General features: G+C 44.7%; 1 long non-coding RNA gene across 1 annotated transcript; it reads left to right on the forward strand.

Annotated features, from left to right (window-relative positions):
- The first annotated feature begins 391 nt into the window (after positions 1-391).
- On the forward strand, positions 392-23,036 carry LOC309446208. The gene is made up of 9 exons (XR_014185428.1): positions 392-455; positions 575-1,126; positions 2,038-2,141; positions 3,285-3,485; positions 3,793-3,986; positions 4,978-5,201; positions 11,217-11,272; positions 20,245-20,349; positions 22,602-23,036. It is a non-coding gene; the product is annotated as an uncharacterized lncRNA (long non-coding RNA).
- The last annotated feature ends 1,080 nt before the right edge of the window (positions 23,037-24,116 follow it).

A 24,116-nucleotide genomic window follows, 5' to 3' on the forward strand; every position in this document is an offset into this window, starting at 1 on the left:
CACAAGCAGAGGCGACTTGCAAGCGCTGGAACCCTGCCATTTGTTTTTGTACTGGAGGAAGGATAACACACTGCCTCTTTGTTTTGGTAGGGGGAAGAATGCTTCATTAAGAACATAAAAGATGAGATTTTTTTTTTTTTTTAATCTGCCGGTATTGGCAGCACTTCGCTAAGAAGGTGAGAATGCAAAATCACATGCTCGTTCCTGAACGGGAACTGCTGAACGTGTTTGACCTGTTTTTGTGGAGCAGATTTTGTACCTAGCTGAGTGAAGTCTGCGTGGGACTCATGGGATGTTTGGTAGAACTGCCTATGAAAAGCAGGCACCTCGCAAGGGCAAGTTTTGCCTTCCATCAAACCTGCTGTGTATGCGGCTGCTATTCCTGCATCCCCTTTCCTGGTGCATAAGGCTGGGAATATAAGATATATGTTGCTGGCTCAGTCACTTTTAAAAAGGTAAAATAATAACAGAAAACCTCATTTCGCCTATAGAAGCAGTCTGGGTAAGTAATCTTTACCTTGCCCTTTTTCACCACAAGATGTGCGGCAACTAAATGCGAACTCCCTGTTTACAGGAAAAATTGGGAGCTGCTGGCCCTCTCCTGCTTGCACCCTCTGTTGCATAAAGGAACTGCTTACTAGGAATGGTCTGATGTCTCGGGATGCCTGCCTTGGTGTGGCACAGCTGGGATCTTGCCCCAGCTCTGCTTTCACAGCAAGATATCTTCTCCGTGCAGTTAAGGGGAACGCTCTGCAAAAACTGCGGAGTTTGTTTCCCTGAGGACATGTAAAGAATATCGTTTGGGTCTGAGGAGATGGAAAGATTTCATGTGGTGTTTTCTGTTTGTCAGTGTTGCCAAAATCCTTGGCCCTGTGTCCTTGCCAAGAAACTCGTCCCTACCTTAACGTGCAGCAGACATGGCTGGAGAGGAATGACTAAGTGACCCACCAACAAGCTCCCCCTGCATTGCCCTCAGCAACACGTTTCAAACTGGTGATTCCTGCTGGTGGTTTGATGGATGAAGGGCAACAGGCAGCTCTGATGGCTACTGGGGTGCTGGGACCCTGCAGTGAAGCAGCTGGGCTGTCCCAGGAGGAAAGCCCAGGAGCCTTGAGCTGCAGCTCAGGTGCTGTGGAAGCTCCTCCTGGTTTCATGGGCCCGTTTCCCTTGCAGGGAAAGAGTAGCAGGAAAACATCGCTCATATGGGCAGAGAGGCTGGAAGGACTGTGAGGAAAGAGGTGTGATGAGGGTGTAGTGGTTGTGCTCTGGGCTCTTTGTTCCTCTGCAAGGATGTACATGGGGGGAATTGGGAAAGCCGAGCATAAAGACGAATAAAGGATACAGGGTGTAGGGTAGGAAGGGACCTGGGAGCATGGGGCAATAAGAAGAAAGGACAGTGTTATAGGTGGCCCTCTGAAGTCATTCAGGAACACGGCAATAGCTCCTCACCAGAACAGCATGCCTAGCTGGCATGGCAGGGACCGCTGGGGGAATAACCCAGCAGAGCGGAGAAATGAACAGTTCAGGGCGAAGAGCCGGAGCAGTCTGACTAAAAAGCATGGAGCCCTGTGTTTTCTGTACCCTGTCTGTGCTAGGAATGAAGAATCATTAAGGGGCCTGACTCCTTTGGGGCCAGGCAAGATCAGTTAAGGAGGGAGCAGAGACAACAATTTGAGGGACCTTTCCCACCATCCCACTTACACCCCCAGTACTCTAGCAGGGAGGAGAGAATGAACGTGGGAGAACGAGGCATAACCACCCCCCTGTCCCTGCCTTGCCCTTGGTATGTGGGGAAGAAGGGGCATGCTGGAGGAGCCAAGAGCATTCCCTTGAATTCACACCCATAGGAAAAAAATGATGGGAATAAAGAAGTGAAAAGGGAGTCACTGGCTGTGTGACAGAGGGTGGGAGAGGAAGATGCCAGGGCTGACCAAGTCCAGCACTGGATAAAGCCTTCTAGAGAGTGTGGCCAGTGTGAGCCATTTGCTGATTTTGTGTCCTTAGAGATGTGCTCAGTTTCTCCCTGCCTCTGTTTAGTCTTTAAAGCAGGAAGAGAAAACATCCATGGAACAAAGAGGCTCTTCGGAAGCGAAGCTGGAGAAACCCCGGTGCCGCTGGTTCCTCTCTCTCCTCTGGCAAAGGTACCAGCACCTGAGGGAGTGGGGAAAGGCAGCACTTTGTAGCTGAGGGAACTGGTGACAGTAACACTGTGAGATAAGCTGTTTGCTGCTCAGGCCTTCCTTGACGTAGCTCCCAAGGAGCCAGCCATGCCACTTTTGTCCTGAACAGCGGAGCAGCCATAAAGAAATTAGCATCGTGGCTTGGTGAGGCAGAAAATGTGACAGCCCTGGGCTGCTTCATGAGACCATAAGGGCTTCCTGGTGGTGGTGATCCCTCTCCTGCACTGCCCTGACTGCATTTTTCAGCAGTTTTTCATGCCAGTGTTTTGGGGCTGGCTAGAGAGAAGCAGGCGAGCTGAAGGAGGAGATGGTGATAGAGGTGATGCAGCACAAATTGGCTCAGGCACCCCAGCATGCCACAAGCCCTTTGCCCTCCTGTACACTTGCTGATGCCCAGGGAAAGGGTTATAAATTCTCCTGTGTGCTGTGCTTGTGTATGGGCTCTTTCCTGACTTGTGCCTCCCCTGGTTCTCTTTACGTAGAGTGCCTAATGAAGACCAGACCTTGGCCTCCGAGGGCGTTTTGTGTGCTTTTGTGGCTCATTCTTTAACTGAGGCCACCATTCTCCTCACTGTGAACTGGCGCTTGGTTGCTGTGGAAATGAGTGTAGTGTTGCTGACACGTTGATTTGACCTCAGACGGGAAGCGAACAGCAGGTGAATCCTGCAGATAAAGATCCAGATTTTAGGCAAACATGCCCTGTGCTGAAAAGCCAAAGGAGAAAAGATCAGAAAATGGCCCCTACTGCATGCAGGAAGGGAGTCCGTAAATTAATTTTTCATTAAAACAGCTCATGAGGCAATAAATGCTTCAAAATATATATATATCCATTGGTGTATTTTTCCTAACTTTGTGTTTTTAAGGCATGCTCTTTTTGCTGGGGACAGAGTGATTCCTCCCTCAATGCCACTGTGGCTGCAACATTGCTGCACGGATGGCTTTAACGTGGGCTGTTGTTCTGAAGCACAGCTGCTAGGGATGAATTACTTGATGGAAGAAAGCCACTTTCAGATGCTTCTAATAAATAGTTGTTCTACCAGCAGCACTAATAACAAAGGCTTATTTTAAAAAAAAGAAATGTACTTCTCTCTGCCGTCCTTCTAGTGCAGTACCCGTATGGCCTCTCCATGCTGTCTGTGTGTGACATCCACCGCTCCAAAACCCCTGGCCCCCTCCCTTGGTTTTGGCCACCCAAAAGGCAGCACATTCCGCATCCGCTGATGGCAGCTGGTGCAAGTTAGACAGAAGTATGGGCTTGCTGTAGAGACGGAATGCAAGGGGAAATTGTCTGGTGACCAACATCAGGTAAGGAAGAGTTGCTCTTGGTTTTTCCAGGTCTTAGTAGAAAGCATAGGTCTGTCTGGCAGTGCTAGGGCATGGGATCAAGTGGAAAAGAGGGGGCTGGGTTTTCTCCTGCCTTAAGACATTTGGCTTCTTCTACCACATGCATTTTTCTCTTTTCATCTGATGTTTGAATCATTCTTCAGCTTCAGATGGTTTCAAAATGGTGGAGAAGACAGACAAAAGACATAATCCTCACACTTCTGTTATGCGTTACCTTGATTAATTTTATCTTAGTAGTAAAACCTATCTCTTTCCATGACTGTAAAAGGCAACGGGCGAAGCACCTGTGGAGCTAAGAGGGCTTGGCGATTCAGCATCATCATTTACTGCAGGATTTCTCCAACATCTGTTTCCAACTGCCTGGCACTTATCTTGCTGTTGTGCACAATCAGCTGCTGTCACTGTACACAGGCACTTGGTGGATTTAGTCTCCTAACCCCAGCACGCTGCTGGGAACCAATGGTAAGTTATGAAAAAGATGGTTTCGGAGAAGGCTTTGAGTTGGTGTTTGGTTTGGTTTGTTGGTTGGTTGGGTTTTTTTTGGGGGGGGGAGGGGTGTGGGCAGGGGTAGGGGGCAAGATGCTTATCTTTCTTGCATAGCTTCAAGCGACCATTCCATATTTGAAATGATCCTGGCCACTTCTATTCTTTTGTTATTTTGTGACATGGAAAAGCTGGGGGAAAAAATAAAAAAGCACTACAAGCAAGGATCATATTAAATATGAAGATCCCTCCCTCATGCCCAAAGGTGCTTTGCTACTTGTAAGTCAAAAAGTCCTTAGAAGGAATTGAATTTCACATGGAGCATCAAGAGTAAGAATCAACTCCTCTCCCTCTACCTGTTTCTGCTGCATATCAACTGTGATGTTAGTTTTATATTTAATGACTTCTACATCCCTTCCAGACAGAATAGGTTCGGTGGCCTGATGTATCTCTTACCTCTTTGTGGGTTTTTTTATGTGAACCTAGAAGAGCTCGATATCATATTTGTACTTATAGGTGCCTCCAATATTTTTATTTCAATTTTTTTCACAAAAAAACCCACAGATGTTGGATTTTTGGGTGTATGTATAGTTTTATTCCAGTATGCACACAAAGAAGCTGACAGCCCATTCTTCTTGGGAAGAACTACAGCAAGATACTGAACACTCTAATAGCTGTGAAAGAGACAATCTTCACCCATCCTTGGGCTGCTAGAGAGAGGGACCAGTAGGTAATTAAACAATTTACTTTTGAGCTGAGAGCCTTCATAATGTCCGTACTGAAGCCTCACAAATGAACTGCAAACTCACATGCATAGTCTTCACAGCAAATTTGTAGCCACAGTGGTTTTCAGCTTCTTTTGTTTGCATCACTGTCTGTAGGTAAAATAATACGATACTTTCCAACCCTTTCTTTTGAAAAACATTAGTAGCGGTGGGGCAAGCGGAGCATTTAATGGTGGTAATTACAGTGTTTTGCAGGTTTCCCTGCTCCTCTTCTTCATATGAGAGACTCTGGTATACATATCCACGCAGATATATCTGCACATTTTCCTATGCTTTGTCCTATGGTCTGTCCAAGCAGAGGAAGAGATGGCAGACACAACCCGAAAGCGCCATTTGGTTTTCACGCTGCTGGGATCACAAGACAGTGCTGGGGACGAGATGCTGAGCACCGCCCTTCAAGGATCCAGTGGTAAGCAAAGAGGAGAAGCAGTTTACTCAGTAGCATTTCAGGGAATGGGAATAAGGAAGTTATCCTAAGCCCCCCGCACATAGAGCAAAATACAGTTTATGAATCTTAAAACCTTTTTCAAAAGCAGAGGGTCCAGCGCAGGGCAACAAAGATGATGAAGGGAGTGGAGCATCTCCCGTATGAGGAAAGGCTGAGGGAGCTGGGTCTCTTTAGCTTGGAGGAAACTGAGGGGTGACCTCATTCATGTTTATAAATATATAAAGGGTGAGTGTCACAAGGATGGAGCCAGGCTCTTCTCTGTGACAACCAATGATAGGACAAGGGGTAATGGGATCAAACTGGAACACAAGAGATTCCACTTAAATTTGAGAAGAAACTTCTTCTCAGTGAGGGTGCCAGAGCACTGGAACAGGCTGCCCAGGGAGGTTGTGGAGTCTCCTTCTTTGGAGACATTCAAAACCCGCCTGGATGCCTTCCTGTGTAACCTCATCCAGGTGTTCTGCTCCAGCAGGGCCATTGGACTAGGTGATCTTTCGAGGTCCCTTCCAATCCCTAAAATTCTGTGATTCTGTGAAAGTAAAAAGAAAACTTAGCCTTCAAAGTGATTGTGAGTCACCCCCCTTCAAAGCATTTCCATGGATTTCTTGAAGTCTCTTTCCAGCGTGTATTCCAAACGTTTTTGTGGGGACGATAAATTCTTCCTGTCTCACATTTAATTTTGGTCCATCAAACTGGCTCAGATTTTGGTTTTTCTTCTGGCACTAAAGGCTAATTTGCCTCCTTTAATTGATTACAGACACTGCATCTAGCATGACAGGCACTACGCACTCAATAATGGGATATTGTCTTTCCTGACTCCTACATGCCTTAATTAAATGCAGAGAGCTGACCTCAGCTCTGAACTCTGCCCTGTTCCTTGCTAATACTTTAGCACATTGCTTCACGCTAAGGCTTGGCAGAGCACGTGCAAGCTCCTGGCTCCTCAGCATCACTTGTTTGTTTGTTTTTGTGGAAGGGTGAGTTTCACTCCACTGATGGGAGGTTCCTCCTTGATTCGGTGGGGCTGGGCCACCACCCATTCTGCTCTTCACCTGTGGGGACACTGCAAGGGAAGAGACAGCAGGTGCACAGGGTGGTACCACTGGGCACGGCCACTGAAAATAGGAGCAGGTTTGGGCCAGGTGAACGTTTCCATGGGCATGTGCATTTGCTAACCACGCCACCTCGTGCGTCACCTCCTCCAACTTGTGTGCTCTGCCCTCCAGATGGGCAGAAATTCATTTTCAGGGAGGACCCAGGATCTAATAGATACTAGAGTTCTATTAGATATACAACCTGGTTTCAGTTTTGGGCTCAGGTGTTCAAACTTTCAAGGTTTTGGTGGTGTTCTTTGGTTTTTGTTTATGTTGTTGTGGGGGTTTTTTTGGTTGGTTTTTTGTTTGTTTTGTTTTGTTTTAACCTGTGTCCTTTTATGGCTAAATCAGGCACTTTTCTGTGGGTGCTTAGGTCCCCAGCACTTGAGCCTGCACAGGATCTCTCTAGGTCAGCAACCTTCAAAAGTTTCTTTGTGAGCTGGGAAAGTGCAGCGATATCTACCTTGGAGTGGCCACAGTGAAAGTGGGACAAATTATGTCCCACATTTTGGCAATAATGACCCGAGTACCCCAAACTGGGATACAGATGATGGATGCAAACCAGGGGGCAGTGAGCAGCTGAAGCACAGCAGATAGAAGAAATGGGACGGGCTATGGTGGGGTGGTGGTGAACACTCCCCACTCCTGTGGAAAGGGATGAGCTTTCCTTGTGTGAGCACTGGCTTGGGAAAAGCCACATGGAAATCATCTGTCCATACGCTCTGTTTGTGCAGCGTGTTTTTGTTGTAATTATTTCTACAGAGGTGGTATGGATCAGTGTGGTGGAATACATCTCTGCTATGGACACCTTGTCTCTAAATTATGTCAGTATTTTTCAAGTCTAAGTGCTGTGGCTTTTATGTAATATTCAGCATTTTGTTTAGTCTTTAGCTCCTGGAGAAGGTGGGATAGAAGATCTCAGCTTTTCTTTAAAAGTTTTTGCTCTTTTGCTTCTGGAGAAAAAGTAACCAAGTGATTTGCATTTACCAGAAAAGAGAAAATACAGAAGGCAAATTTGACATCTAGACTTCACAACAATTTTGAAAAGCCTAGAACACCACCTGAGAGGGTTAATCTTTCAGGGCTTTTCTGGGAGAGGTTGAGGAGCTCACTCAGGGTTTCCTGGTATTGGGGCTGGCAAGGAAAAGCACAAGCCTTGGCTGCTGTTAGCAGCCTTCCACTGCTTTGCCAGAGAAGGTCAGTCACAAGAACACTCTCACCTTTTCACTGATGTTTAACATGGTGATGATGCCTGAAGCAATTCCCGTATCCCCTGCCCTAAAGAAGATCTTTGGAACCCAGCTACTTGGAAGAAGGCACCTTTCCCAAGGTGCAAAGACACGCTAGTTCGATGAAAGAAATAAACCAAGCCAGCTGGAGCCAGGCACGCTCAGCTACTTCAAATGCAGAGTGTGTTTGTAGTTTTCCTGTATCCCAGTATGGTTCATACCTCTGGTCTGGTCATAGAATCATAGAATAGTTTGGGTTGAAAGGGACCTTCAAAGCTCATCTCATCCAACTCCCCTGCCATGAGCAGGGACATCTTCAACTAGATCAGGTTGCTCAGAGCCCTGTCCAGCCTGGCCTGGAATGTCTCCAGGGATGGGGCATCCACCACCTCTCTGGGCAACCTGTCCTCGAGCCTTGACCCACCAAAAGTATTTTAATTTCACTACAGGCACCTATACTGAATATTTAGGCTCTGCTGGCATCACCAAAGACTTTCTTCAGGCCTTGCTTAACAAAAGTCAGGACCAGCCTAGCAGATGCTCCCCTGGATATATTACAGAATCACAGACTGGTTGGGGTTGGAAGGGACCTCTGGAGATCATCTAGTCCAACCCACCTGCTAAAGCAGGTTCACCCGGAGCAGATCACACAGGAATGTGTCCAGGGGGGGTTTGAATGTCTCCAGAGAAGGAGACTCCACAACCTCTCTGGGCAGCCTGTTCCAGTGCTCTGGCACCCTCAGAGTAAAGAAGTTTCTCCTCATATTCAGATGGAACCTCCTGTGCTTCAGTCTGTGCCTGTTGCCCCTTATCCTATTGTTGGGCTCCACTGAAAGGAGTCTGGTCCCATCCTCTTGACACCCACCCTTGAGATATTTATAAACATTGATGAGATCCCCTCTCAACCTTCTCTTCTCCAGGCTGAACAGACCCAGCTCTCTCAGTCTCTCCTCATGAGAAAGGTGCCCCTAATCATCTTTGTAGCCCATCACTGGATTCTCTCCAGTAATTCCTTTTACTTCTTTTATTTCAGGTTGTGGAGACCAGAGAGGATAATACTGGTGTTATTATCCAAGGGATAGTATTATCCATATTGACAGGGCTTAGAATAGCCAGCTGGCATGCAAGAAAATCCCAGTTCAGATCTCTAGGGAAGATAGCACAAACATAACCCAAATTTTCCATTGTGCTGCTGTGTGTGATGAATATTTAAAGCAGAACCACTGCAGTGGCAGACAGAAAGTTCCACTTTAGGTGTCTGACTTCTAAAAACTTAAGTCCCATCTCTCTCCAGCACCCAGTGATGAATTCAGTTGGTTTCCTGTTTATCACACTTGGCTGTGACTGGGAAGCACCTGAGCTTCCCCTTAGAGAAGAGGTTAGAGCCATGTTTGGCATGGATCTGCCAAAAGCGACCCTGGGAAGACTATTGTAAAAGTCAACAAAGATGCTGACTCCAGCAAGAAATCTTTTTGCAACCCATCTTTTCTGTCACTCCATGAAGGAAAATGCTTAATCTCTGCATCTGCCCAGCAAAAAAGCTTTCTGCTTTGGCTGCAGCAGATATGCAGTGGAGCAAGTCAAAGGATACAGGAGAAACCTTCTCTGTGGGTTGTTTAGGATGGGTCACAGTAGCTCCAATCCCAGAACATCTCCTTATCACATGGCACAACCTGCTGTGCTGGGTGTCATGCAACAGAGATAGAATTTCTGTCTCCCTTCTGGGGTTTACACCATCCCTGGCAAGAACATCACAGCTGCAGATAACAAACAAGCAAGGCCATCAGCTTTGATGTTTTCTGCTTGGTTCTCACCCTTCCCCAGCTCTGAACTTTTAACCCTGAACTTGTCCCAGATCCTGAGCCTCTACAGCAGACAAGTCAAAGGCAGTAAATCCACTTTTCAGACAATGGTGTCTATTGAGCTGTTCCCCTTGGTGCTTTGCTGCAATTCACTTTCTGTCCACCTGCTGCTTTTCTGTCTACTCAACTGTGTGTATTGGTAGTAGCAGCACACTACTCACCCGTGGGAAGGACAGAAAGGAGAAGCAGCTTAAAAAGAAGGAGACCAAGTGATGTGGTGATAAGATGAAAGAATGCCTCCTTGTACCTCAGCAGTTTGGCAGGGGGGAGGTTGGTTGGTTGGTTGGTTGGTTGTTTTTTGCTTTGTGGGATTTTTTTTGTTTCTTTTGTTTTGCGTTGTTTTGAGAAATACTGGATTTGCTGGCATTTCCTGAAAGCTGAAAAAAATCCAGCCTTCTGACAACATGCAAAGGGAAGTAACGGACAGGTAAAATGTTTGGTTTGGGGTGAAGGTTCCGCGCTGTTTTCTACTATTTCTGCTTACTCACTGGAGCAAGGGGCACTGCAGCCGTGAGTCAGGGCAGAGCTCCTCTGTGCAACATGTGTGCACGTGGGATCTTCTTACCTGACATTTTTAGGTCCCAGGTGCCAACACAGGCTGCCCCAGTGGACTGACTCCCTTTAAATAGCTGCAGGACGGGCCTATTGTCGTTTAAAAATAAAACCCAGCACCACCTGCACAGAGCTAAACTCTTGTCATTGCAACCTTAACACACGGTGAAATCAGCTCATGTTAATATTAAGATTGCTGATATGAGAAATAGCGTGATGCTTCCTTGGATCAATATACAATATGAAATATCCCAAGCAACGTTTCTTGTCTTAACAGTAAACCTCCCTATATTTTACAGTAACACCCCAAATTGGCACCGAAGGTTCCTACAGCTAAACACAAGCAAAGATGTCATGTGAGAGAGTAACGAGAAATGAAGGCACGGCCAGTCACTCTCACAACATCCCTTCTGCTTCCATACACACCCAAAACACACACATTTAACTGCTGCTACTTTAGTCACTGCAGATTAAAAGAAGACAGCAAGACGAAGACTGGTTAAGCCAGTAGTACAGCTTTGTTAATTCATGCCAGGCAGCAGCAGTGGCAACAGCTTGGTGCTGAGCCTTGCTGATTGCTCTTAGAATAAACCAAAGCCATCATTCCAGCAAGGAGGTTACCACAGATCCTGGCCATAAAAGGAGTAGATTGCTCTTAAAATCTGATGTGGATGACAAATGTAAGAATGGCTAAATAAGAAACAGCTCCCTTGGCTGATTTCCTGTGCTGGCCCCTACTGCTACTGAAAAAAAACCCTCTCAACAACCCAGAGAAAAATAAAAAACAGCTGAATATCTTTTCTTGGACGGCTTGTTCTCACATTCCCATTCAAGACAGTCTGTTTTGCTGTTGACTCTGCTCTTGGTATGAAACTGGCCCTGAGATACCAAACTGGGGATGAGGGACAACTGTGGGTTTAGGGCCGCTAAACCTTCAGCTGGAAAACCGCACTCACAAACACAGAATTTGCACCTCTCTAAATAGCAGACTGTTATTCAAGCAGAGACAATTTCAAAAGTGACTTCTATAAGCTAGTGGCCAACTAATGGCAAACTGGCGTACGCTAGCAGACCAAGTCTAGTCTTAGTGTAATTAAAATGGAATCAGATCTAGTTCTTCCGAGCCAAGGCCTACCTAACAAGCCTGCTTTAGAAACCAATCAAATTTATAACAAAGCAGCAGCCTACAGTGTGTGGGAGGGTAGAACTTCTCACTTCTTTTTCTTTTTTTTTCCATAGGAAAAAGTTGTTGGAGAAAGAGATGGAAGGAGATTAACAACATTTTGAACTTTCGGGTAAGCGCTTGCCTCCCCCCAACAAATCATCCCCCTCTGGGGATATCCGAAGTGATCAGAAAGAGTAGATGTTCTTAAAAACTAAGGGAATCTGAGATTAACAGCTTAGAGATATATAAAGTATTTCTCAACTCCTTTGAAGAAGGGAAACAAAGGTAACTTGCTTCCAACTTCTCTGTTTTTTGTTTCACTCATGCATGTCCAAACAGAGGCAGATTTTGCTACACGAGTTGAAAGTTTAGGGTTTATTGGAAAAATACTTGATCTTTGATAGCATTGCATATTTTACACATCCGGTTAAAATGCTTTTCATCACTTTTATTCAAATTCATGATTTGTTAATAAGTTCTTTGTGCAATCTTTATAGTTAACATACTTGTACACATGGAATGAATACCTGTAGTGGAACAGCATCTTACTGAGAGGCAGAGAGCCTGTTCAGGAAGTATTACCTGTTTGTACTGGAAAGTTACAGAAGCGATGCCATAGATTTAGAGCTTCAGATGTCCTGAATTCCCTCTTTCTCCACTGAGGATTTGTGGGAGACGGCAATCCAAAAGTCGTCAGCTAAATGGGCCACAAACCAAGCCTCAAAATCATTAATAGCTTCCCCGGCATCTGCCTCTACTCTAAACGATGCACTGTTATTCCTTCCAGTGTCACACGTACAGATTCTAGAATTCTAATCGGATCACTTGTTTTCAGTGGCCGAAGGGCCGGTTCAGTTTACAGAGAAATCCCTGAGATTACACATAGCATCGATGTTCTTTTGAATAAGGGGGGCAACTGACACAGTAGGATAAGTTTTAAATCTATCGGACTACAAAGCTCTCACAATAGTTTTATCTTCCACATTAATGAACAAAATCATGCTGTAGAAGTCAACATCTATCGCACTATGCTTGGAAGGCATGTAAAACAGAAGAGTTCAAGTTAAAAGGATCTGTAGGTAGATCAAGTCTATTTTCTTGGAGGAAAGGGGAAGGCACTGGAGTAAAAAGCTCTCATTAACCTTACTCAGTCCCTTTCAGAAGTGTTAAATGGCATCAGTACTTTGGAGAATCTAATGAGAGCAAGAGGGAGAGAGGAAACTGATAGCGGTGTGCAGGTGTGTCTTCTAACAAGGGACTGTGGAACTGATAACAGATAGTACTAATATGAACCACACGAAGCTGGCAGCACTTGTCTTGGTTCATGGCTGATCACAGTCCAGTGGTTCTTGATTGCATACTTTGATGCTTTCCTCCAGTTTGCACTTCAATATCCATCCATAGGAGTAGTGGCAAACATCTCTACTCAGAAAGGTACTCAAATTCACTATCTATGGGGCTGAATGCACAAGGGGAGTTGGAGGTGCCTTCATATCCACCAAAGAACATTTCTACATCAATACCAGCTTTGAGAAAATGCAATTATACCCGTCAGAGTTACCCATGCAAAACTCTAACATTCCATGGAAAAACAAAACAAAACCCAACATAGCCACTTATCATTCTGGCATCAGATTGTGGTAAGATCCTGCGTGTTCTTTAATTGAAGGCTCCCGCACCGTGGAGAATTAATTCATTCATGTTTACTCTACTTCTTCCTCATCCAGTGACTCAAAAGCCTTCTCCTGTAACACAGAAAGAAAAACTACAGTTATAAAAGCAATGAGGACCCTCATCCTGATTTCAAATCTGCTGAGGTCAGCCAATCGGTTTGTCAGTAGGATTTCCTGACCTCACACACTGTCTATTCCAATGGGCACAGGCTGTACAGCTCCTGAATATTTCCACTTGCTTCATGGAGCACAAAAGGTCTAGGATTTCCATTGCAAGTGCCTCCCAGCAAATGCCAGTAAATGAGCTACAAGGTGCAGCAGCCCAGTAATGCTGCTGGCAAAAGAGCACCTTGCAAAGCTGACTTTGAAAGAGGTATGTGAAGATAAACAGATGCCTCTCTGTGCAGGGAAAGTGGAAGTGTGCCACACCATAAGGACAGGCTGTATGTCCTGCTGAACTACTGTGCTGTCACCAGGACCTGCCAACGGCGGACTTCTAGAGACAAGTATAGGATCAGAGCAAGCGTGAATTTTCCTGGTGTTTCTCCCAGCCTTCAGCTGTTTGTGGTGGAGAGACTGTCTGGGCCAGGAATAGCATTTTATACTTAATAACCCCCCATGAATGTCTCCTATTGATTTTTGGACTTGCAGGAGAGAAGATGTCTTGTAGCAAGTAATTCCATAGCTGGAGCACATGCTGTGTTAAAGAATATGCAGTTTGGTTTGGTTTGCACCTGGCCCTTGTCAGTTCTGTGAAAAGTGTGCTGTTTCAAGGTGCCTCAGGCTATGCACAAGCCAAGGGAGGCAAAACGCATACCCAGCCACCCTGGTCCTGAATCCATGGCTTGAAGTGTTCTCTGAGGTACTTCAATCCGAAGCCCAAGACCAGGTTCATAGGATGGTTGTCCACAGCGTTAAGTCTGGTGGCAACTTCCATTATAAAGGCAACTTTCATACGTTGTACTTGGCTTTCTGGCTCACTTGGTGAATCTGCTACAGCATACTTCAGGAACAAATCAGTGATGCTTTTGAAGAAGGTGTAGGACATCATGTCTTCAAAACGCTGAAAGAAAGTCCTGTCCTTTTGGATCTGAAAATAAGGATTGATTAAACTGAGCCACTTTTGATGGAATTGCTTGCCCCATCTCATTGGGAAAGGAGAACGTCTCTAGGTAATGCATGCAATATAGTCTAGTTGTGGTGGTGAATGCAATAGATGACACACAAACCCCACACCTTGCTGCGAAGCTGCTGCTTCAGGCCCTGGAGGTCACTCCATGTTTTTTTCCTCAAAAAAAATCTTCAGATTTTTTGCATTTGAATGAGGAAAGCAGAGAGAGAGAAAGCAAAATAAAAGTGACATTGATATTGGCAACAAAGATGATTAAGGGAGTGGAGCATCTCCCTTATGAAGAAAGGCTGAGGGAGCTGGGTCTCTTTAGTTTGGAGGAGACTGAGGGGTGACCTTATTAATGTTTATAAATATATAAAGGGTGAGTGCCACGAGGATGGAGCCAGGCTCTTCTTGGTGGCAAACAATGATAGGACAAGGGGTAATGGGATCAAGCTGGAACACAAGAGGTTCCACTCAAATATGAGAAGAAACTTCTTCTCAGTGAGGGTGCCAGAGCACTGGAACAGGCTGCCCAGGGGGGTTGTGGAGTCTCCTTCTCTGGAGACATTCAAAACCCGCCTGGACATGTTCCTGTGCGACCTCACCTAGGCGTTCCTGCTCCAGCAGGGGGATTGGACTAGATGATCTTTTGAGGTCTTTTCCAATCCCAAACATACTGTGATACTGTGATTGGGACCTGCATGGGAGGACACATGGGAGTACAGGAGCGATGGGAAAACAAGAGTAAAAACAAGGTTATGAGAAGTGCTGGCAACAGCTGCCTTCAGAAGCTCTGTTTGCTCAGTCATGGTCTTTGTGGTGCTTCTTACTGTATCTGGGTACCTCTTTGCAGCAGGAGCAGAGCGTGTCCTCCATGTGGGAATATACCTTTGTAGGTAGGGGGAGCTGAAGAATGGAGTAAAGGGAATGGGTACCTATATTTTAATAGAGAAAACATCCACTCCAACTAATGGATTAATGCAGGGGTTCTTTTATAGCTTTTGGGCAGAGCTTTCAAATGCACTCAGATTTGTTTCCCTACAGCAACTCTCAAAGCTGTAGAGTTTTTCTCCCTCTGCTGGGAACAACTTGTCTGCTAAATGTAATGCAAACATAAGGGTTTCTCAGAGTCAGTCAAGTGTTCAAGATGCAATGAAACTCGACAGGAATGAGGCTAGTGAGTCCTCTTTCAAATGCACATTTTTGTTGCCTTCCTCCCCCACCTCAACAGAGATCTCTGCTAGTCCTCTGGTCTTAAGAAAGATTTCAGCATGAATGGCAAAGGTTTCAGAAAGCCATAGATGTGGAAAAAGAAATTCAGGATAGCGACAGAGCGCACTAGGTTACAAAACATTCACTCCCAAGAAAAGTGTCATCTCTCTCTCACTTTAGCTTGTGCAGCTCCTGAAAACAGAAGGTATTACCATTTCTTCCAGTTCGTCCCCTGAATTTCTTAACAGCGAAACTATTGTTCGTATCATTTCTTCATCTGTTAAAGAAAAGAGTAACATAAATATCACAGCTTTCCAGTAGGATCCAGATATCAAACCATAGCAAAAGCCTCTGTGCCACTCAGTCATGAGAATAGCTGCTATTTTGTGGCAAATTCATGGAGAGTTCTAAGTTCAGGCTTTAAACAGCAGCTCTCTGTGCTAGTCTGCACGGAGTAAGCAATGCTATTTCTCCATCTGCCCGGTGTCTTGCTCCAGTTAAGAATCTTGGGAAGAGCAAGGGCTTTAACACCCCCCTGCCAGCTCTTTGGGTTTTGAGGTATGTCTGATAACAAGCCAGAACAGAAGAGCAGCTAGGGGAAGCCCACAAAAATTGATGCAAAATTATGGAAAAAAATCCCCACATCATTACCACTTACACTTTCTGCAACTCATCAGGACAAACTCTGGGTTTGCTGGATTCAAGAATATGCGAGTATGGCAGGATCTCAATTGTAAGCAGAAATCCTGAGAAAACTTGCATTCAAACTATATCTTCGTAGACATCATGGAAGACAAGCAGTTCAGACTTTTAACAGTCATTGTTGAGCAGTGTTGCCCTGTCACCAAAGAGCGATTGACCCAGGCAGTATTTCCCCAGGACTGGTCTTTGGCATCAGAGCCCTGGTGTGTTACTCTGTCCCCAGCCCTGCCGCTTCTCCCACTGCTCTGCCACCTTATGTCCCTTTACCTTCATCCTCCTTTTCTCATGTCACACCTCCTTGAATTTTTAAGAATGTTCCCTTTAATTGCAGTAGCTGGAAGGACTTTTGAGAGGTCTTTTTAGAGCACTCCCTGAAAACATGGGCAGCAGAGCAAGAAACAACAGAGCAAACTCCCTTCTTCACAGCATCTTACCATACAAGTCCCAAGTGCTTCACCATGTCTAGAGAAAATACCTCAGGGTGCAATCCCAACCTGAAATATTGGTGGTGAGGATGAAATTCTTCACCCTTACCATATTCCTTGCTGTCGCTATCGTGTCGTTTCACAGATAGACCCTGAGCCCAGACCAGTATCGGAAATTTCTGGGATCTAGAAGTAACAAGCTTGGCAAGTTTGTCTGCAATGCGGTTGACATCTGCTCTTTCACCTGATTGGGAAGGAAAATGGGAAACAAATAAGGCAATTAATCTTTCCAGGAAATAACTCAGTGATTTACTTGTTTACATGCCCCTTGAGGTGGAAGTACCCACAGGATACCAAGAGACATGTTTCCCCATGCTGGGGTTATGTTATTGCTTGAGATCAGCTGGTAGTAATTTAGAAAGACAAGTAAAGCAGTACAACCCCTCTCTAACATTTGAACAGCAACTAACTATACAGAGGTCACACAGAAGCAAGTGTGAGTGTTGCTTGCTAGCATACATCCTTGCAAGCCAGAGGCACACCATGTATTAAGAAACATGAGTATACTGCTCTATAGAACTATGAATATTAGACCTTGCTGTGAGAGTGCTATTGCCCATGTTTAGTTCATCTATATGTCCAAAAATATAGAGTATTTGAATGCTCTTTCCTTGTTCCCACCAGCTAATCCTGAGCAAAGGGGAAGAAGACTTCACTTTAGAGGGATGTCTAGCACAAAACCTTCTCGTGTCCTTGATGCTGTTGTATTAAGCAGACATGAATATGGGGAGAACTTGGCAACCAGACTGGCTGTATCCACTTTGTGTAACGACCGTCCTTGGTGAGGAGACTCTAATGGGGATCCTGCTAAGGCAAAGAGCAGGAGGAGCTGCTGCAAGGCTCGTTTCATCTAAAAGGTGTTCTTCCTTACATATCACCTAACAGAGGTTGGGATGTAAAGCTTCATTTCCCCACCACCAATGCTAAGTGGCAGCTCCTGCATGACCAGGAGACATCAAGACAAGCTCAGCAGTGGCCTGACCCATAACACATGGAAAATTCACAGGCAGAGTGTATTGTGAGGGCAGCAGGGGTTAATGCAGCCAATAAAAGCTGCATTTCAATTAACCACAAGATATTTCCATCCCCTCATCTGCCTGCAGAGCTTGTCAGGGAGCTGCTAAACTTTCAGGAAGGGGATCACCCTGTTCATGACTTTGGAGATCTAAGATTAGGCGAATGGACAGGCCTTCAATTTAGATGGATAATCCCCAAAAGCACCTTCATTTGCTCCAGAACGGCCTGTGCAAGCTTGCGGTGCAGCTGCTCATAGTATAAGTGACTAATAATAATATTTTAGGAATCGGTCCAGCAATCTGCTGAAGCACAGGTGAAGTGCATATTTGAAGCCAAGCAGGATCCCCAGAGAGGTTAACACCCAGCACAGGGAGGTATTTCCTCAAGGCCACGCTGCTACCTGTGCTGCAGGGAACATGGTGATGTATTGGCAGGGCCATCAAGTAATTGCACCCAAACTCTTGAGAGCTTTCCTTGGCAATGTGAAAAATGAAATGGATATTAAAACAGATATGTGGATGTAGACATACGTCCCTGGCAACCAAACAATGGAAAGTTAAAGTTATTTCCCTCTAGCAAAAGGCACTGGCCTGAGGCAGGGAACCTTTTTTGAGAGACACAGCTGGATTTGGCTGGAGGGAGAATTACGGTCTTGTTGGGTTGGAGCTGGCCCAGGAGAGTTCTAAACTGATCAGGGACATTAGGCTGGAGAAGTCAGTGATGGATAATTTTTAGAAATATATTTAAACGCAGTAAAAGAGGAGAGCAACTGCTGTGAAACTAACAGTATTCAAGCTGGGACAAATTAAACAAGCCTTTACCTTGTGTATATGAAAATAATATGGTAACATATCATATACTGTATATAGCAACTTAATGGGGATACCTCATCCTACTCACTCAGTCTTATAAAAGAAGGTAAAGTATTAGATATATTCAAGAGTAGGAAAGGTCAGATCTCATTGCCCTGACGTGGGGCTGGCTTTGGGGGCTTAGGGGGTACAAGACATTTATGTGGGTGGGATCCCTGGATGTCAGATGGGCTACAGCCACCTTCCAGCTCTTCTTCCAACACATGGGAGGGCAGGTTCAGACTTAATACAATAGCAATGCATAAAGGAGCCTTAAATAGCTCTGGAAGACTGTTTCCATTTAAGATACATGGTGGGGCTACAAGAGGTGGCCCAGAGACACAGGCTGCTCTGTGCTTGAGCCTGGTCTCTGGCAACTGCTTGGCACCAGAGTTTCAAGCAGAGTCTAGCACTTTGGTTTAGTATGGAATATATACTGCATGATAAAGCTCCTTGAACTGACCTTCAATGAACTTCTCCTTCTTGATTTTAGTTTGGAGGTCCTTAGTCTGACCAGTGTTTTGTGTTTTCTTTTTAACCAAGTATGGAAAAGAAAAAGCCAATGCTCAGAAAAAAAATAAATGTGTACAGTTATACAATGGAAAACAGAAATGCCAGTCACAAGCATGAATCTTATATGTGCAAGCAATACTGAAGATTTGGAAATCCACTTTACTAAATGGAAATCAGCACAGCTAGCATAAGAGATGACCAAAAAGTAAAAAAACCACTCTCCTCCTCCTGCCTTTCCACAGGCCACCAGCCATTTAATCTATTTAGAGAGAGATTTAAAGGTAAACAGCAGGAGGAAAGAACTGAGACATACTTGTCTGATGCTGAGAATTCCCTTCTTGAGGACTCTCATAGTGTTTCTTACAAACGGAGTAACGTGGCCCCTGACTTTCGAAAAATGGCAGGGTTGGGAACTTTTCCTGCTCTGCTCTGCCACCATATACTGGCAAGGATTTTCCTTTCAATTCCGTTTTGCTCTGCACTTCTATCATGGGACGCTGAAAGTTGATTATTCCTTGGCTTGGTCCATCTTTATCCCTCGGATGGTCAATCTCCACTTCTCTGCTGATTAAGGACGGTGATTTCCGCACATTAGCCTCATTTTTCAGAAGTTTCCCATATTTACTAACAGACAACCGTCGCTGGGCATAGGCCATTAGGATCTTGTATTCTATGCTGTCTCAGTCATCATTTTCCATACTGACATCATTTGGTGAAGACATCTTGGTCCCTGCAAGAACACATTCTTAGTTTTAATGGCTTAGGCAACAGCCTGTTTTTCATGAATACCAACCAGTACTTGACATTTCTACAGAACCATCTGCGAAACACCTTATAAACCTCAGTGACGTGAAGAATATTTCAGTACCCAGGAGCCAGACAAGGGCTGTTTTCTAGAAAGATAATTTGGTTAGTAAGGAATACCCCAGGCAGTGATCAAGGCCATAGAAGAATGGGAACATGCGATCTGCTACGTTGCTCTTAACTGCATTTGGTGTCTTAGACAGGAAAGGTGAAGAAATTCAAAGAGTATTCAATGGTCAGGGTGCAGTGCAGGAGAAGAGGAATAACATAACATATATAATACATAATAACATAACAATAAGTACTGATTCTTGGAACAAAAAGAAAAACAATTAATCAAAGTACTGCAAAGGAAAAGATGATACTGTACTGTACATGGCCATCTAAATGCATGGGAACTGTGGTTTCAGAGGAAGCTTTGACAAATTCAAGCCAGATTGCTCTGGGTAGGAAAGCAAACAAGAACTAGCCCAAACATTAGGAAAAATACGATATTTGCCTATCATAAAGATCTCAACTGTCCTTTCGCTTTAGGGCACCTGAATCAACAATCTTGTGTGCTTGTGTGCAGTGGATGGGGTGGTGGCACTTATCTAGTGTAACTTGTTCTTGTTCAAATAAACACACCAGTCCCACAGCACACACATACATTTTGCCATCTTCCTGTTTCCCTGTGCATTGCAGCTTACCAAGCCACAGTGAGAAACACTCATATTTTTGCTTTCTGCTAGGTCCGTTTGCCACCTGCTTCCCTGGAGCCAGGGAAATGAGAAGAAGAAACAGGAGGGATCAGCTGTGATGCAGCGACCCTAAAAGGTCTCTTCTGCAGAGCCCAGGTGAGGATTTAGATGTTTGAGCAGGCAGCCCTGACCACCAACAACAGCCTTTCTGCAACATCTCTGTTTAGTGACCCACACAAAGTCGAATAAAATGATGCGCATATCCAGAACCTGCCACTGGGGTCTCTCTTGCTCACAAGCTGAAATAAGAGGCTTCTGTCCCCACTGCCCAGGAAAAGGCACTTCCCTTCACCCTGGAAACCAGGCCAAGCACTGATTTAATTTTGAAGTTTGTCCAGAAACAGAGAAAATTTTAAAGGTTATGCCATATTCTTTTAAAATATTTAATACTTTATTCAAATTCAGGATTTTTCTTGAAAAGATCTAACCTCACCCTTTGGACCAGACACCAACACTACTTAAAACAGCATAGCCTTCCCCACCATGGGTACTCTGTATAGATCTAAAATAATCTGTGTAACGTTCATGTGTACTAATTTTCACTAATATAAAAATACAAATAACAATATAAACACAAACTACATATAGGAAACCTGTATACATTCTAAAGTCATTATATAAGATAGTATAAAAATTCATTCCCAAACAGCAAGAGGAATTACCAGTAGTAGCATTATAAAACCCTTACAGCCCTGTACGCTGGGCTGTTATTTAGACATTGATAACAGCTCTACCCAAGGTGGCTGTAGAGATAAAAATCAAATAAGAGTTCAAAGGTTGGTCTCCTAAAGGAGGCTAAGTGCAGACCAATAGCAGGAGGTAGGGTATTATTACAGCTTGCTAGTACGTAACATCAAATAAGCACTTACACATCAGATGCAGCTGTACGGTTAAGCCTACACCTTGCTCTGATGGGGAACCTCTGAGAAGTGAATTATGTTGGTAAAAATGTGGTACAGGAGCTTCCTTACTGGGTTTTTTTTTTGAGCACTGATGTCTTGGTAAGAAATCTCACCCCTGTGCATACAACAAGGCTGGAGGAGTGTAAAAAGAGAGCAAGGACTCTCAGTTTATAGCTCATTTCTGCCATTACTTACAGATAGGAAGAAAATGAGATATCACCATATGCTGACAAGTGTTTGTAAATGAGACTGCCAGTAACAGACTTGTTTTTCAGTTCATTTTAAAGTTTGAAGTCTTAATTGGTGACTTATGTCTCTCTTTAGACATACTTCTTCATACTATAACAGGTTATTTTTCCAATATCACATCTGGTGTGGGCCAAAACCGAGCCAGGCCTTTTGCAGAAGCAGCCCTTGCTTTTCACAAACTCTTTCTCAGAAATGAGTTTCTATAAAGAATGTTTTTTAATGCAAGCATTGATTTGGTTTGACAAGTACTTGGAAGTCCTGCTAAACCCCAAATCTGCATATTATTTTCTAGGATGATTAAAAGAAACTCAGAGGATCAGATTATGGAGAGTAGCAGAATGGTCTCATTCTGTCTACTTTAAAACTCTGGTCTAAATTATTTATCTTATGGAGCTTGCAGGCTCTGAGCATCATTACCCCCTCCCGCTTTACTCTCCTCCAGACCTTTTCTTCCCATTGCCAAAAGTCACAGCCACATGCCATTTCTCAGAATATGGAAACTGAAGTGCCAGTGCTCATAGTGGTACATTTAGCTGTAACCCTCCATCCACTTCAAGAATTATCTGCCAGCATGGAGAAATTCGGTAAAAACACAGATGGACTTCTGTGAGCAGCATGACCAACAAAGCCTGTTTTCCTGTGGAGTCTATGAGAGCCTATACTGGCTGAACTTGCACAGGTACACAAAAATACCCCCCTAACTTGTAACCTGTAACGCCACCCTGGGCCAACTGCAGTGATACTCAACTAAAAGCTTGAGGAGTTTATCATACTGAGTGGGTGGGACACAGAAATAAAACCATAAAAAAAAAAAAAAAAAAAAGAAAAAAGAGAAGAGGTAAACTAGCAATGTGACTGTTTAAACTTTGTTATGCGGAAGTGTAGCCTGAAGGTTCAAGTACAGATGAAGTAACTGTTGATTTGGAGGGGGTCTAGCTGTAGGTCTGTGTTCACTGAAACTGGACCAGTTGGTGTCCTGGCTATGTAATTTCTCAACAGGTGTTGTATTGGTGTTATTTATCAATACATAGTTGCATGTACAGCTGCAAACCACCATGGCAGCTCACTCTACAAGTCCTCATGGTCTGTGCTCACCACAGTGTCCCCTTGAGCCCAAACATGGGTGCTGCACACATGCTTTCCCAGCCCCTCTTCTCCTCCTAACCTTACTGACAGGTCTCCTGTCCTCCTCCTCAGGTACCCACAGACCAGTTCCACCACCATTTCTTCCATGAGGAGATTCATCTCCCTGCCTCACCAACAACCCTGGGATTTACCTCCGGAAGGCTCAGGGACCTCGACCAAGCGGAGGCAATGTCGGTGCTGACCCTGCTGTTTGGCTCAGTTCCCCACCACGAACACTCTGGGCAGTGCTAGCAAACCCCAGGGAAGCACAGGTCGCTGAAGATGGCTCTGCAGCAAGTGGCCTCTGAAAGGCTGAATAAAGCAGAAAGGAGAAGTCAAAGAGGCATCTCCCAAAAAATGATTGTTAATCCCAGCTACTCAGGCCTGGTCTGGTGCTTCTCTTTCAGCCAGCCGAGACAGAAATATGGTATGTTGCCTGGAATGCCAGTTCTGAATAAAACACCTTATTTTTGAGGCAGTGGTGGAGAAAGGCACTAACAATAAAAGCACTGCTTTGTACCTTACTGGCTCATCCCAGGTGTGGGTCCTTCCCTGCAGCCCTGCTCTCACCTGCAGAGGAACAGACTGGGGCCTGTGGTAGGGGAGGCTCCTGTGCAAGGAGAAGCAATGGCCAAGATTCCTCTCCTGGATCTTCAAGCTACATCCTTTCCTCTTGGTGGTTGGCCCTAATTTACTGATAGTTCTCATGGAGGGAAGCAGAACCATCAGAGGTCTCCTGGTTTCATTACTCTGTAAGCAACACACTTCCCTGAGGAACTGTTTTGTACATATTGAGTCAGTCATTCTCATCAAACCCTTAATGGATAGGTGTTGTCTGTGCAAGAGAGGCTGAACTGTTTTAAACTGTACAGATGCTGTGGAAAACTGGATTTACAGACAAGCCCACCAGGAACGACCTCTCCATGTGGTACCACAATACAGTTGCCTCTAGGATGGAAAGCAATAATTTACAAGCTGAAGGATTATGCGCCCCTTATTTAATCTTAACTAAATAGGATAGAACATAATTAGCGAAGGCAGGGTTACACTAGAATGCTGAGGAAAACATCCCTAGTGGCAACAGATTTTTCATGAGCACTGTTGTACAACAAATTCAACACATGCTATATAGAAAGGTTATGCTGATGCATGTCTTTCAGAAGAGAAGGTGTCTGCTAGTCTGCAGCTGTCCAGAAGTATTTCCCATAATCAAAGCTGAGAGGCTGCCAAAGACTCAGTGTCTAGAAGAAAAGTGATGCACCGCTTGGCTTTTAGCACCAGCAGAAATGATAAGGAATGTATTTATGGTCTCCAGTACACTGAATTGGCTGCCACTGTGCAGCAAAGATCTGGGAGCAAAAAGGGAAGAACTGGTTACTGATGATTTTGGGAGAGCATGTCACCTGCTGAATCACCTCCACCATTTATTGCTTAGGTTAGAGTTTCTTTCGGTGGTAAATGAAGGATTTTTACCAGCATGAGGTGGATCTGTAAGAACCAGGTGGTAAGGATGGAAGTCTACATTAATTCACTGGAGTAGTCCCAAATTTTAAATTCAGCCCTCCATGACTAACTGTAGGGTGGCTG

Source organism: Streptopelia decaocto, assembly GCF_964273445.1.
Source record: "Streptopelia decaocto genome assembly, chromosome: 1".
Classification (NCBI taxonomy): domain Eukaryota; kingdom Metazoa; phylum Chordata; class Aves; order Columbiformes; family Columbidae; genus Streptopelia; species Streptopelia decaocto.